Source organism: Balaenoptera acutorostrata, chromosome 13, assembly GCF_949987535.1.
Source record: "Balaenoptera acutorostrata chromosome 13, mBalAcu1.1, whole genome shotgun sequence".
In the NCBI taxonomy this organism is placed as follows: domain Eukaryota; kingdom Metazoa; phylum Chordata; class Mammalia; order Artiodactyla; family Balaenopteridae; genus Balaenoptera; species Balaenoptera acutorostrata.
The window spans coordinates 80171849-80188053 of NC_080076.1; positions in this window are offsets into that span (position 1 = coordinate 80171849).

Here is a 16205-nt window from a genome sequence, read left to right on the forward strand (position 1 = left end):
AAGAGATGTGATACGCTAGGTAACACTGGGTTGCAGAAAACTAACATGAGTTAAGAACAAATAAAGTGACCACCTAGAGGGGTGGGATAGGGAGGGTGGGAGGGAGGGAGATGCAAGAGGGAAGAGATATGGGAACATATGTATATGTATAACTGATTCACTTTGTTATAAAGCAGAAACGAACACACCATTGTAATGCAATTATACTCCAATAAAGATGTTAAAAAAAAAAAGAAAGTTAGTAGAATTTGAAGAGGACTCTGAATGATAACTTTGAGTAATGGAAAATAAATACAAGCTAACTCAATATAAACTGAAAAAAATAATCTCATACAATAAAATCTACGGTGGAAAATAAATTGAGAAAAACAAAGACCAAAGGGAGTTGACAAAAATGCATTTTATTCCATGTCACCCCACCTAAATAAAAACTTATTGAAATCATTAAAAAAAAAAAAAGAACAAATAAAGTAAATAGTAGAGAGACCTGGGACTCCAGTGACAAGGACTGAAGTATCTTCCTCTTCATATGTAAAACAGGCAGGTCTTTATAAATTTGGGGAACCCTGAACCAAAAAGAAAACTCTCAGAGGAGCAGAATTTCCTACCTGGCATCCTTTACCCTGCGATCTTTGTCTGTAAGCTCATGGAAGACTATAGCAGATGCTGTCGATGCCTGGCCTGTATCCCCTCACCACTGAAGGTTTTCATGCTTGCCAAAGACGTCTTCCTGCAAGCCAGGGCCAGGCCAGGGTGAGGAGAATAAGGCTGACCCTGCACTCCCATGACCTGAGAGTTAGCGCCTCCCTACATTTGGAGCCTAAGCACCTCAGTCCCCTTACCCAAGTCCCACAGGTACAAGCACCTGTGTCCTCCTGCCTGGGGCTTTCTCAACCTGAAGGAGCAGGTTCAGCCTTGAGCAGGGCAGGCCAGAATTGCCAGGGAGTTGATGAGCCCGGAAGTAGCTCTCAACCGATGACAAATGTAAGATAGAGGATGAATGTTCCTGCTTCCCTGCTTCTCAGGCGGAACAGTTCTTAAGCATGCTGGACACCACCTTTCAGAAGTCCTAAGTATAGGGCTGTCAGATTTAGCAAATAATAATACAGCAAGCTCAGTTAACTTTGAATTTCAGATAAACAATGAAAAACAGCATAGGTAGGTCCCATGGAATATGTGGGACATACATTTAAACATTACTTGTTGTTCAGAATTCCCTGGCAGTCCAGTGGTTAGGACTCCACGCTTCTACTGCAGGGGGCACTGGTTCTATCCCTGGTGGGGGAATCCCACATGCCACGTGGTTAAAAAAAAAAAAGAACATTATTTGCTGTTCACCTGAAATTCAAATTTAACTGGGTGTCTTTTATTTTATCTGGCAACCCTACATCATGGTTGTAACTTGCTTATTAATACACTCTCTTCATTTCCTGATTTCTCTACATGTGCTTCCTGGAATCACTTCTCAACTAAGCTATGTGTCTTCAAATCCTAGTTAATTCTGGAAAAATCCAACCAAAGATAGAGACTTTAAGCCACCAAGGGTAGAGGTGTGGTAGTTTCTCCATTAAATGCCCTCTGCAGTTTATCTGGGCAAGAGCTAAACTCATCACAGATCACCAAAGTGGGTGTGCTCTAACTCATCCTTTCAACCAAAGGTGAAATTCTTCTGCTCTCTGGAAAGTGAGAAAAAAAGACTCATGTCAGTTTCACCAGTGGACCTCAGAAAATGCACTCTAAATGGAGGCCAAGTTGTGTAATAAAGGGAAACACTAGAATTCCATCCCAGTCCCTGCACGGCGTTTCACGATAACCAAGAACACAGGCTCTGGGCAATGAGATTGAGTGTGAGGCTTCATGTGCCTCTTCCCGTGTGTGGTCACATATGTGACCTGAGCAGGGGTCTTCACCTGGCTAAGCCTCCATTTCCCCATCTGTCAAACAAGGATAATAATACCTGCCACACGGGACAGTCGGGGGCATTCAGTGACACGATATTAACAAGATCATTGTGATTATCACGCCACCCTCTTGTTGAATTTGTTCAACACAACCCTAGGTTGTCACAGCTTAAAGGTTCTGCTTCCAAGGCAGAAATTGGAGCAATGCCCGTAACACGTCCAAGGGTTTTAAATCACTCCTCCTGGCATGAGGCTGTGGCTCTGAACGATTTGCATAGAATGAGTCCCAAAGCCAGGAGAAAGGATGGACACCTTCTGGCAAGTCATCCCACAGTATTTACTGAGGCTGTGGATGAGCAGTGGATATCTTTTTAGAAGGAACATGAGTTCTTTACCAATTAGTGTCTAACCAGACTAATTCACTCATTCTTACACCAGCCTATCCCCTGTGGGCATTTGAGTTTGTGACTTCTGATCTAATACTGTTGTGCTTTTTCCAACATCTTTTAAAATGTGTGCTTTCCTCCCAAATCCTTGAATAATGTACGTGGATGATGTTTCATGGTTTTATGTGGCCCTGGTATCCTAGCTATACCCAATGGGGTCCATGTACTGCAGTTTGAAGGCACAGCTAAAGGCAATTTCTGTGTGACTATTTGGTCCTGATAAGGGATCAATAGCACTCTTCCTTCCGGCAAATAAAAGGGAATCCTGGGGCTTCCCTGGTGGCGCAGTGGTTGAGAATCTGCCTGCCAGTGCAGGGGACACGGGTTCGAGCCCTGGTCCGGGAAGATCCCACATGCCGCGGAGCGACTAAGCCCGTGAGCCACAATTACTGAGCCTGCGCGTCTGGAGCCTGTGCTCCGCAACGGGAGAGGCCGCAATAGTGAGAGGCCTGCGCACCGTGATGAAGAGTGGCCCCCACTCGCTGCAACTAGAGAAAGCCTTCGCACAGAAACGAAGACCCAACACAGCCAAAAATAAATAAAATAAATAAATTAAAAAAAAAAAGCCTTTAAAAAAAAAAAAAAGGGAATCCTAATTTTTGAACAACAGAAAAGAATTCAAGGATCTGTCTTTTCCCAGTTCTCTGTAAGAAAGTTTTAAAACTGTAAAGGTGATCCTCACGTGAATAATCTCCAATCAGGTGTTCTTTTTTTTAAACCCACCCTAAAAATGTATCAACTCTTTAGTATCAAGCCACTCTTGAATGATGACAAAGTAAGACTTTCAATTCCTAATGGCTTTTTGTTTTCAATTTTTTTGTTTTTTTTACCCAAATCACATCCTACGTGACAAAGACTTTTTTATTTTTTATTTTCTTGATTCATAGGTCCTTAATGAAAGCAAAGTTCAGCCTTACACTAGTCTTGTATGAATTAGGGACCGTGTAAACAGTACTTAACAGTTCTAATTGAAGGTCAGTAAATCCCCAAGAGATTAAATGAATCCTGCAGGGAGCCGTGTAAATCTCCTTCCCTTTTATGGCAGACCAGCCAAGCCCCCAGCCTGCTTTGTGCAAGGCTTAATAAACGTGGTATGCATCTAATCAAAACCATTTTGCACCCGAAGAGGTTAGGGGCGTAAATCACAATTACTCTTGGCACTAAACCCTTGGCCCAAAGAGGCCCAATGTTGCCAGAAACCGTCAGGAGCTGACTTCTAGAACTTAGCTGTCTGGCATGGGTTTCCAGGTCTGAGTGGCCAGCCTGCTTCTCAGCAGGGGAATCTAGATGGGGGTACAAAATCTGAAAAGAATAGCGATTGCAAATGACCCCCTTGCGCTCTCAGCTTTTTATATTCCTTGACAGCTATTGCCTGATACAAAACAAACATTTTCCTCATCTTTTTTTTTTTTTTTTTAATTTTTATTTATTTATTTATTTATTTATTTATTTATTTATTTATTTATTTATTTTTGGCTGTGCTGGGTCTTCGGTTCGTGCGAGGGCTTTCTCTAGTTGCGGCAAGTGGGGGCCACTCTTCATCGCGGTGCGGGGACCGCTCTTCATCACGGTGCGCGGGCCTTTCACTATCGCGGCCCCTCCCGTTGCGGGGCACAGGCTCCAGACGCGCAGGCTCAGTAGTTGTGGCTCACGGGCCCAGCTGCTCCGTGGCATGTGGGATCTTCCCAGACCAGGGCTCGAACCCGTGTCTCCTGCATTAGCAGGCAGATTCTCAACCACTGCGCCACCAGGGAAGCCCCATTTTCCTCATCTTGATCTTCAGATGCAGCGCAAAAGCACCTTGTAGTTTCAGTGTAATTAATTTCACTCTTTGCTTTGGGTTACTTTCAGTGTCAACACCTAGATCTGTCCTGGGAGTGCCATGAATTCATTTACTGTGTCCAAATGTGCTCCATCTTAACAGAAGATGGTATAAAGTCCCAAGAACTTGGCTGAAGGGAACCCAACCCAGGAATGTCCAGAAGGGTGCCTTTGGACCTACATCTCAATGTCAAGATGAGTTATTCCCCCAGCGCCGCTGTAAGTTGCAGTTGTGAAGGAACAGATGAACAAATAAAATCAGAAGAACAGAAGGCGGTCTGTGATCTTGGGGGCTGGAGTAACGAGAGTGAAAAACTTTCAAGATACCAAAATGCAAAGCGAGCAGCGGCCTGGATCTGTTGTATCTGTTAACTCTGGTCCTCCGATCATTCATCTCAAATAGACATTATTCTCTTTATGTCGCACGTGAGGAACCTGAAGCTCAGAGAAAGGAAACGGTATCTTTTGAGTCGCCTAGTTGGTTGAGAAACCTGGGGTTCAAATCCCAAATTCAGAGACCATCCTCTGTCCTTTTGACATACCACTCCTTAGAGGAACAGGACAAGGAAGATACTCAGACCATGTCCAGAAAGATTCAACACGAAAGGGAAGTGACATCCAAACTGCTAAGGGACAGTTCTTCAAAGGCAGAGAGTAAAACTAAGAAAGAAAGTCCTGAAATAGGACTAAGTAGCCCAGGGGTCTCCACTAGTTGGGATTCTGAATGCTTCTCAAGGATTGCTCCGAGGGCCACTACAAATCACAGTGGCCCTTGGAATGACACCTATACGCCATCCCAGATGTAGCCATCAACTAGGGCATCAACTGGATGCTCTTTTCCAATAGGACAACTGGTTGCCCCATTCACGGTCTCTCTGTCCATGCCGAACAGGAGTTCTCTACTCCCCCTCTTGGTGTCTAACCTGCAAGCTGCCTACGATGTTCTTGAATGACCCTGGTTTTCCTCTGAAGTGGCTTCTGATGAGTCAGAGCCATATCTTCTCTCCATCACACAAATTGCCCTGAATGACCTTGGAAGTCACTGGCAATAGCTTCTTCTCTCAATATTCTGAAGACTCACTGGCATGTATGGCCTTTATTCTTTTTTTTTCTTTTTCTTTTCTTTTCTTTTTTTTTTGGCTGCGCCTTGCGGCATGCGGGATCTTAGTTCCCCGACCAGGGATCGAACCCGAGCCCCCTGCAGTGGAAGCGTGGAGTCTTAACCACTGGACTGCCAGGGTAGTCCCTTCATTATTTTTTTTCTTCCTCCTTCAGCCTCTTTGGAGTATCTTGCCTTGAGTCTTTTATTGGTGCATTAATTAAGCACTCTGGGTTTCAGGGATAAGGCATTCTCAGGCCACCTTAAGAAAAAGGGAGTTTATTGTAAGGTAAGTAGAATCTTTAGGATTGCCAACAGAAACCTAAGAGAACTCTGATTTTATCCAGGTATCCACCCCATCCCCATCTCTACATGTAGAAGCAGCTGAGTCTAAATCAATAAGCATCTTTTATTAGCCCAGGGGAGGAGGTACATATTATCTAAACTGGTCCAATCTAACTGATTGGAAGGACTTTTTTTGCATGTGAGTGTAGAACAGTTTCTTCTCTCTCAAGCTCTACTGGCAGGTATGACCAAGGAAACCTGTTGCCTCATAGCTTTTGGTCACCATATTGTGATAATGAGTGGAACCAGCCAGCCCGAGGATGAAGCCACAAATGAAGATGTTCGAGTGAATGACCCTGAGTCCCTGAATCATTGGAGACATCATTGAGGTTCTCAGTCCCTGCCTGAGTCCACCCTACCTCTGGACTTCCACAACATGAGGATACAGCTTTAATTGTTGTCTAAGTTTGAGACCAGGTTTTCTGTTACTCCCAGCCCAAAGCATCCTGACGTGTAACAATACGTATATTCAGAACTGAGCACTGAAAGTGATTTCACAGCTTGAGGGCTGATCACCCTGTACGCCGCTTCCTCCCTCGGGACCTGCCTACTCCATTCTCCTCCTTTTCTCAACTACCCAGATCCTCCCCCACCCACAGTCCCCACCCATATTTAGTCTGTAATGGGCCACAACTGCTTCAGGTCAACTTCATCAGCCTATGTTTGGATCACCGTCACATGACCATCTGTGACAGAGACTGCCAGTTACCCCTCAATAGCCATCCTTCCACCCTTTCTTTAGTAATAGAATCCATAAAGTTTAACTGGACACATGGCTCCCTTAGGTAAAGACTGTATTTTTCGGGACTTCCCTGGTGGTCCAGTGGCTAAGGCTCTGCGCTCCCAATGCAGGGGGCCCGGGTTCGATCCCTGGTCAAGGGAACTAGATCCCGCATACCGCACGAAAAGACCCCACATGCTGCAACTGAAAGACCCCGCATGCCGCAACTAAGACCAGGCACAGCCAAATAAATAAATTTTTTTTTTTTTTGAAAAAGACTATTTTCAACTCCCTTTCAATCTCAGTCATAGCCATGTGACTAAGTTCTGGCCAATAGGAAGTCAACAGAGGTGATGGATGATAGCCTTAAAAGGAAGATTATGACTTCTATGCCCCCTTCCTCCCATCCCACTGAACGGAATGCAGACTTTATGGCAGGAACTGGAGCAGTCACCTTAGACCCCAAGTGTTAACACAGAGAAATGAGATAGAAGGAACTAGGGAGTGGGACTCCATCACTGTGGGATAATCAAGCCAAAGGCACTGCTTATGCTTGGACCATTGCAAGAGAAATAAACATCACAGTTTTCTTGGGTTATTATTATTTTGCCCTTTGTTATAGCTGCTGGATCTTAACCTAATTAACACACATCCTTGAGCTAATTAGAGCCAACTTCTGTGCAAAGACCAGCCTCTGTGTACTCACCCCACAGGGAGCTGCAGACAGAGCAGTTTTAATGATGGAAAAGTATTGGGTGTGTTGGCAACTTGGCTGACATGTCCAATACTGTGAGGAATATGTCTTTATCACTCTAATTTCATCCTTTTTCTCCTTAATTCTGTTTGACTCTTCTCCAAGTCATAGGGATGTATCTTCTTTTTTTCTACACCTCCTGTTACTTCATAGTTATCTTCTCTTCCTTCACTTTCATCTACTCCCTTTCCATTCAGTCACACTTGTAACCCAAATAATCCCAGCCTCCCATGCAGCCCGGTCTCTGAAGTCAGAAAACAAAGTAAAAGTATTCCAAATATCCCTCTCTCAAGCAAATCCCAAGGAAGGAGGGGATGGTGCATTGTGACTGTACAGTAAACATCTTTAAAATTTTATTCTCACTCCTGCCTCTCTCAGTACCCTCCATTCGGATGTTAGTTACACCTGGAAATACCTTCTCTCTCTCCCCTTTTAAAATATCCATCTCTGAAACTCCAGCTTCACAGATTTTCTAGCTCTACCTAAACTCTGGGAATATTTATGATGCAGATACAGAATCCTCTGTGATTTCTTTAATTTTTGCTCCATTTCACCCATTACCCAGATTCTCCACAACAACAGGGAACCCAGGGTTTAATCCAGCAACAATCCTTTCCTCGTAGAACTTGGAAGGAGGGATGAACATTATAAATAGCCATACACCAAAGATTTTTGTCACTGTAAGGTATTTGTTGGAGATGGGGTCTTCTGAGGCAGAGGTTTGCATGCAGTGATTTTACTGGGGATTGCTAGCAGGAACAACCCCTGCAAGGAAGCAAAGGAAGCAGGACTGGGCAGAGGGAGAATGTGGGCTGTGATGCAGTTGTGTCAGTCAATCCTACAGGGAGCTCAGAAGCCGGGATGGTCCATCAGAGCTGGTTTAAGTCAATGCAAGCGGGCTTCATCTTTCTACACGCAAATCCATCAGTCACTGGGTGTAGGCTTTCCCTGGAGAGTGGGCAAGTATCTCCCTTCAGCCAAGGGCAGGTCCTGCCGAGAGACTCAGCTGTGAGCCTGAAACATTTTACATCTCTGGAGCTAGAGGAATGAGTCCACTGGTTCTGAGGGCAGGGAGATCTGGGTGTCACACCACAGCATCGAATACGATCTTCATTTATCCCTTCAACACACACTTATTGCAGACCTACTCTGTGCCAGAAAATGGGCATCTTTTCCTAACTTGCCCTCTCCTCTTCAACCCTCTCCCTGCTGCTATTCCTTCCTTGCTCCTTCCTCCTCCATCTCCCTCTCCAACGCCCACAGTTCGCCTGGAGCCAGAGCTTCAAGAATTGGCTGGCGCCTTAATTGCTTCTCTCTCCTCTGTGACATCAATTGGAGGTGACATTTCCCGGGCACGGAGTTGCATCCCTGTGGCTGCATATTCCCCCTGTCACAGGAGATCATCCAAGCTGTCACCAGTGGAAAGCTAGAAGCCATCGGGGGAGCAGGGGGGTGGCCCAGAGATCCCGGGTAGCATTCAAAGGGTTGGTGAGACACACTTCCCAGAGCGGGTTCCAGAGGCACTTTCTGCCCCGCTGATCTCTGCCCTCAGAGAGTTGACATGATCTGACATTTCAGGGGTTACCCGACTGAGCTACACCAACCTGGTCTCTCACCCAAAGCAAGGGGAAAAGGGCTGGATCCTGGGTGGCAAGCCAGTCCCTGAGGAAGGAATGGAGCAATGCAAACAACGAGAGAAGGGAAATCATGAGCAGAGAGGATTCCAAATGGCCTCTAGAGGCAAACGGGCTTGGTTTAAGTTCTGGTTCTGACCTTTAGGGATGCCTCAGTTTCTCCAGTCATAGAATGGGGATAATAATACCCACCTCAAAGGGTAGTTATGGGGATCAAACATGAAAATCCATTGGACCAAGCAAGGCAAAGACATAGGGATGTTTTGATTCCTCTCTTTTGATTCCTCCATGTTCTCTGTTTACCTGTAGCCAATCCATCAGCAGATTGTGTCAGCTTCATTTCCAAAAGATGCCCTAAAAATGGCCCCTTGCTCCGTCTCCACTGCTACCAATCCGCCATCATCTCCTGCCCAGACAACTTCAATAGGCCCCTAACCGGTCCCTCTGCCTCCACTCTTGCTACCCCAAAGAGCGGTCAAGTTTGTCTTCGCAAAATATAAATCAGATCACGTCATTCCCCTACTTCACACCTCTCAGGAGGTTCTCACTGTGCTTGGAAAGAAAAGACCCTCTGGTGCTCTGGCCCTGATGCCCGTCCCACTTCTCCCTTGTTCACCAAGTTTCAGCCCTCCACTGCCCTGCTTCCGTGAACACGCCAAGTTTGTTCCCACCTCAGTGCCTTTGCACTTGCTGTTCCCTGTGCCTAGAATGCCCTTTCCTTGATCTCACCTGACTGATGTCCTGGCAACTTCAGATCTCTGCTCAGAAGTCAGCTTCTCCAAGTGGTCACCTGTGACTGCAAAACCTTAAGTATAACCCTTAGTTTGCACTCTCTCTCTCTCTGTGGCTGGCTGTCCCTCTCTCCCTCTCTCATGCATACACACACACTTAGTTTCATCATCTTACTCTTTGCCAGCATTTTCTAGTTCATTGCGTTACTCATGTGAGCTCTGTGTCAGCCTGGAATCTTCCTGCTTTATTCACCATTGTCTCCCCACTGTCTAGCACAGTGCCTGGGACTTGATAAATACGTGTTGTGTGAATGAAGGATGTCTATGCTGAGTGCATGGTAAATAGACTATAACCATTCATGACTATCGCTACTAACAAGGGGAAGCCTTCTATCCCGGTGCCCAATCTTTTTTTTTTTTTTTTTTTTAATATTTTATTTTTTTATTTATTATTTATGGCTGTGTTGGGTCTTCGTTTCTGTGCGAGGGCTTCCTCTAGTTGCGGCAAGCGGGGGCCACTCTTCATCGCGGTGCGCGGGCCTCTCACTATCGCGGCCTCTCTTGTTGCGGAGCACAGGCTCCAGACGCGCAGGCTCAGTAATTGTGGCTCACGGGCCCCGTTGCTCCGCGGCATGTGGGATCTTCCCAGACCAGGGCTCGAACCCGTGTCCCCTGCATTAGCAGGCAGATTCTCAACCACTGCGCCACCAGGGCAGCCCCCCGGTGCCCAATCTTAAGGCACATTCAGTGGATGGTGTCAGTGCCACGCACAATAACGGAGATGAACCTGCAGCTGGAAATGTCTCGTCCCACCCTCAACAGCTTCCAGAGCGGCTCTTTCCAAGATTATTCAGGCCGACAAAGGCCAAATAGGTATGGCAGAATGTCTCAATCCATCTCAATTTCAGTTTGTCACCCAAGATGCATGTGCTAGCAGAGCTCAAAGGACCCGAGAGACTGTCCAGAACAGCCCTCTCATTTTTCAGGTGGGAACATTGACACCCCGAGAAGTTTAATCACATCACTGGTTCTTTGACACAGGAGCTCCCATCCTGGATCCATTGTCCTTGGCTGGGCTCTGGCTCTTGCCTACACGCTCTTTGCCTGACTGGCTTCTGCACGTCCTTCTGTTGAGAGCTTAAGTGACATTCCCACTGGGAATAGTGCTTTGACCCCTCTCATAGATCTCCCACAAACCCTGTTCTATTAGCCTCTTTTTCACACTTTGAGGAATTGCTCATCTAATTATCCACGCTCCCCTCCCCGAGACTCAAGTCCACGGTGGCAGGAAGGCATCTGTCTTATGCACTCCTGTATCCTCAGTATCCTCACAGCGCTGGGCACATAGTAACTGCTGCATAAACACGGGATGGGTGAAAACGAACAGGAACCTGCATTCCAATGGAAAATTTTGAATTCTCAAACCATTTGCTCATGGGTGCAAGACCATTCTTCATCCACTTTCCAGCCTTTCCTTCTCCCATGCCACATTTCCTTAGCACTTCCAGTATCAGCTGGATTTTATTATTAATAATAAAAACAGCCTATGATTTATGCAGCATCATGGGGTGCAGGCTGACTAGGGGGGCTTAAGCTTCACACATAAAAATCAAGCCTGCTACCTGAAACCTAGCAGCTCAGCAAGGAGGGAAAAATGAATCATCGGGCATTTGTGGACCAAACCACTTGGGTTTCTTCTGCCTCTTGGTCCTGCCCAGTTCCAAAATGGATGAGCCCAAGTTCTCCCCACCACCTGGTCTACTCTCCTGGGCTTGTCAAGGTCAAGGCTCTGGAACCCATGAGTATTCCCGTAAGTCAGAGAATCAGAGCATCGGGGGCTGGAAAGAGACCTCGAAGATCAACTAGATTATAGGTCACTTTTGGCTTGCAGGATTGCTTTGCTTGGCCCGTGTTGTGCCTGTAAGAAATGTGAATTAACTGCAAACACTGAAATATCAGATTTTACATAAAAAGCTTGATATCTCTCTTCTCTTGAAAAATTAAAGCTCTGGCGACATTAGGCCGGCATTCCTGTCCAGCAACGATTTGCAGGAGCTGAGTGATGGCTGGGCCCTTCAGAGGGTTAAGGGCCCCTGAGTTGACCCAGTCACCCGTTCTCCCTAGTATGCTGTCACCCAGGTCCACTTCACTTACTTTCATAAATTGTCTGCCTAAGAAGAGCTTACCACCCATGAATCAGCCTACTCCCCATTTCACAGATGGAGACACTGAGGTCCAGAAAGGAAAACTGAGTTATCCAAGATCACCCAGAAATGAAAGACAGACCCAAGCCTAGAAACCAGTCTCCTGGCCTTCAACTCAAGCTCCTTTTCCCAGTTTGCACTTACACTGCTGTTCCTGGTGAGGCTGCTGTATTAATTTTCTGGGGCTGATGTAACAAATTGCCACAGACTAGGTGGCTTAAAACAATGGGAATTTATTCTCTTAGTTCTGGAGGCCAGAAGTCCAAAATCAAGGTGGTGGCAGAGGCACGCTCCCTCCCAAGGCTGTGGGGGAGAATCTTTGCTTGCCTCTTCCAGCTTCTGGAGCTCCTAGCATTCCTTGGCTTATGACAACATCACTCAGATCTCTGCTTCTGTCTTCCCATGGCCTTCTCATCTGTGTCTCTGTGTGTCCTCCACTTTCGTCCGTCTAATCTCCCTCTGCCTCACTTTTGTAAGGACACCTGTCATTGAATTTAGGGCCCACCCAGGTAATCCAGAATGATCTCATGTAGAGATATCTTTTTGGAGGTCACCATTCAACCCACTACAGCCGCTAAGCCAGAAAAGTCCCTATAATACCCCAGCCCCATGGAAAAGTTGTCAGCCTGGGATGAGTTTTAAATGGCTGACAGCGCAGGCTGGTCTGAGACCCTGGGATGCACGGGAAGCTGCAGGACAGATACAGAGTTTCCAGAATAGCCCTCACAGGTGACCTCCACAAGGAGAGACCCCCTAAGAAAACATACTAACAGTCAACTACAATCATTTATAGTACCAGTAATAATTATGGTCATCATGATAATAATATCAACAACAACAAGAATAGCCAAACACAGACATTATTTCATGTAAGCCTCCCAAAAACATAGTGAGAAAAGTGATACCATTATACTTAGTATAATGATGAGAAAATCGGAGCCCCAGAGGGGTTAAGCCACTTGATCAAAGTCACACAGCAAATAAGTGGTAGAACCAGGATCTGACCCAGGTCTACCTGACTCTAAACCCATGGTTTTCACCAGCACCTGACCTAAGTATGGACATTTGCAGGGAGTAGAGGAAGGTGTCCACGTGGACTCAATTTCTCCACCTTGGAGCATCCCCTAGAATTTTTCCCCTAACAGTCTCCTCTCATTCGAAATCAATTTCTGCCAAGGGAAAGGTATGTCAAACTGGTGCATTTACATCTTTCCAGAGGCAGAGTCACATGCAACGGGAGGGTTTAAGCACATCAAAAACCAATTCATAAAAGAAAAACTACAAAAGCTAATAAGCATATGAAAAAATGTTCACCTGCTCTAGTGAATAAAGAAATGCAAGGGAAATAGAGATAGAATTTTTTTTTCTTCTCAAGATTGGCAAAGGTTTAAAGAGGTGATAATGGCCAACAGTGGAGAGGGCCAGGAACAGGGCATTCTCAGGTCCTACTTGCAGGAGTATGAGTTGGTATAACCTCATGGAGGCAATTTGCAAATTTATCTAAAATATTTATACCAATCAAGTATTGAATTTCTCTCCTGGAACTTTAAGCCAAGGAAATAATCAGAGACACACAGAGGTTAATGCCTAAAACGACCTTAAACATCCAACAACAGAGAACCAATTAAATCAAGTTGGGGTAGTCTTACAATGGGATATTTTTCAATTGTGAAGATTATGTTTTTGAAAAAATATTTCAGGATCAGAGAAATTACATGAGAACATGTTGCTAAATAAAAACTCAGTATGAACAGTATAATCATAATTCCATAACTGTGTGTGTGTCCAAAGAAAGAGAAACTAAGAGGTTGTAAGGCAAAGTGTTAACAATATAGCAATGGTTGTCCTCTAAGAGTTGGAATTAAGTGTTGTCTTAGTCTGTTCTGGCTGCTATAACAAAATACCGTGGGCTGGGTGGTTTAAACAGCAGACATTTATTTCTTACAATTCTGCAGGCCGGGAAGTCTGAGACCAGGTGCCAGTAGATTTCGTGTCTGGGGAGAGCCCACTTCCTGGTTCAGAGGTGACCTTCACTGTGTCCTCAAATGGCAGAAGGGGGCAAAGGCGCTCTCCCAGGTCCCTTTTATAAAGGCACTAGTCTCATTCATGAGGGCTCCACCCTCATAACCTAATCAGTTTCCAAAGGCTCCATGTCCTAATACCATTACCTTTGGGGTTGGGTTTTAACATATGAATGGGGGACCACAAATATTCAGTCTATAGCAGGCATTTAATCTTCTCTATGGTTTTCTGCATTTTCCAAATTTTCTTCAATGAACATGTAAGTTGTTGTCACTTCTGCTATTACTACGTGTCTAGCTCTCCAGCTCTTGGCATATAGCAAGATTTTACTTTCTGCCCTCCTCTATTTGAGGAGGACCGTGTGACTAGTCCTGGCCAATGAGTTTGTGAGCATAGTGATATGTGAGCATAGCTACTTCTGAGCTGTAGCATTGAAATGCCAGTGGGAGACCAGTTATTTTGAGATTGTGCCTACTCTGTCAGCCAGGGTCACTGAATGACCACGACCAGCAGAGCCCCTCTGGCTGATCCAAGATGTATATGGAGCATAAAAGAGAAACAAACATATTTTTCTCTGTTTGCCTTTAAGCCCACTGAGATTTGGGGATTGTTTGTTACCACATCATAACCTAGCTTACCCTAATTGAAGAAAAAAGTGTTGCTTTTACATGCCAAAAAAAAAAAAAAGGAAGAAAGAAAGAAAAAAGAAAATACCAAGTAGGAAAAAATAGTCATGAGCTGATCTTAAAGATACTTCAGAATCTTGAAAAATGTGAATGCTGTCATTAAAGGAAAAATGTCCCTTATCACAGACCAACTCTTCATAAATACTCATCTGTATTAAGCCTAGTAATCCCTCCAGTGAGGCTGGTGTAGAGAGATGGTATAGCGTAGGGTTCAGCAGCCCCCAGCACCAGAGTGAGACCAGTCCTGGTTTCAAATCTTGACTGAGCCATTTACATATTGTGCAACTGTGAGCCAACAATTTCTTCTCTCTGGGTCTCAGCTCTCATAGGCATACCTGGGGATAATAACTGTTTCTATCTGTGAGAACTGGTAAGAAAATCAAATGAGATGTAGGACGGGTGACTACATATTTTATTGTCTAAACTAGGGCATGTTGAAGAATGAATGCTATTATTGATCTGGGACAACAGGTGTAAACGGTGAATGTCTTGGGCAAACCTGGACATAAAGTCATCCTAGACCAGAGGTTCTCTAGCTCAGCTGTACTTTGGAATCACCTGGGGAGCTCTAGCAATGCTGAGGCCACCCCCAGAGAGCCTGATGTAATTGACCCAGGGTATGCACGGGCATTGTGAATTTTACAATTCTCTGGGTAATTCTGATCTGCAGCCATGGTTGACAACCACGTGTCCCTGATCTATTTGATGGACCATCAGTGCTAATTCTCATTACTATTATTATTACATCATTATTGTTATTACTATTACTGCCCCCCAGAAGCTATCTGGCAATGTCCAGAGACATTTCTGTTTGCCACGACCCAGGGGCAGTCGGGGAGGGCAGGATGCTACTGACATCAAAAGGGTACAGAGGGCTTCCCTGGTGGCGCAGTGGTTGAGAATCTGCCTGCCAATGCAGAGGATATGGGTTCGAGCCCTGGTCTGGGAAGATCCCATATGCCGCGGAGCAACTGGGTCCGTGAGCCACAACTACTGAGCCTGCGCATCTGGAGCCTGTGCTCTGCAACAAGAGAGGCCACGATAATGAGAGGCCCGTGCACCGCGATGAAGAATGGCCCCCACTTGCCGCAACTAGAGAAAGCCCTCGCACAGAAGCGAAGACCCAACACAGCCATAAAAATAAATAAATAAATAAACCCAAAGTTTAAAAAAGAAAAAAAAGGGTACAGACCAGGGCTGCTCAACATCCTACAGTACACAGGACAGACCCCCACAACGAAGAATTATCTGGTCCCAAATATGAGTTGTGTCAAGGATATCAAATACACTTAGAAGTTGGGATGGGGAAAGACTCTTGAAGTAGAAAGTCACGTCAGGAACTCAGGAAGAGCCTTTGCAGTCCTGCCCTTGCACTGCCGCTGCGCCTGCCAGCTGTGGGAGGAGAGGAGAGTCCCTGGGGCTGGCCCTGGGTTGCACGGTCAGCGCCTCACTTAACCCTCTCCCTGGATGCAGATCATCGCACACCAGGTATGCGCTCGAGATTGCCTTTCGACTTGGAGGAGCCGTTCAAAAGTCCTGGCGTCTGCCGGTGCTGGAAGTGTTTATAAGAGACTTCCTCGGGAAAGAAAGGTCATTCAGGGAAAACCAGAAACAGATTGCTTTTCTTTCTCTGGCTCACTTCCGCCAGGCACCTCCAAGAAGCTCACTAACGTCTAAATCATGGAAGCGAAACTTTTAGAAGAAGAGATGGGGAGAAGCTGTTGATGGCATTGCAATTAGGCCTGTGCCGAGGGTCATTCCAGGCTGTGGTCTGGAGGAGCGGGTGGGGGGGGGGGGTAGAATTAAAGAGGGAAGGAAGGAAGGGAGAGAGGATGGAAGGA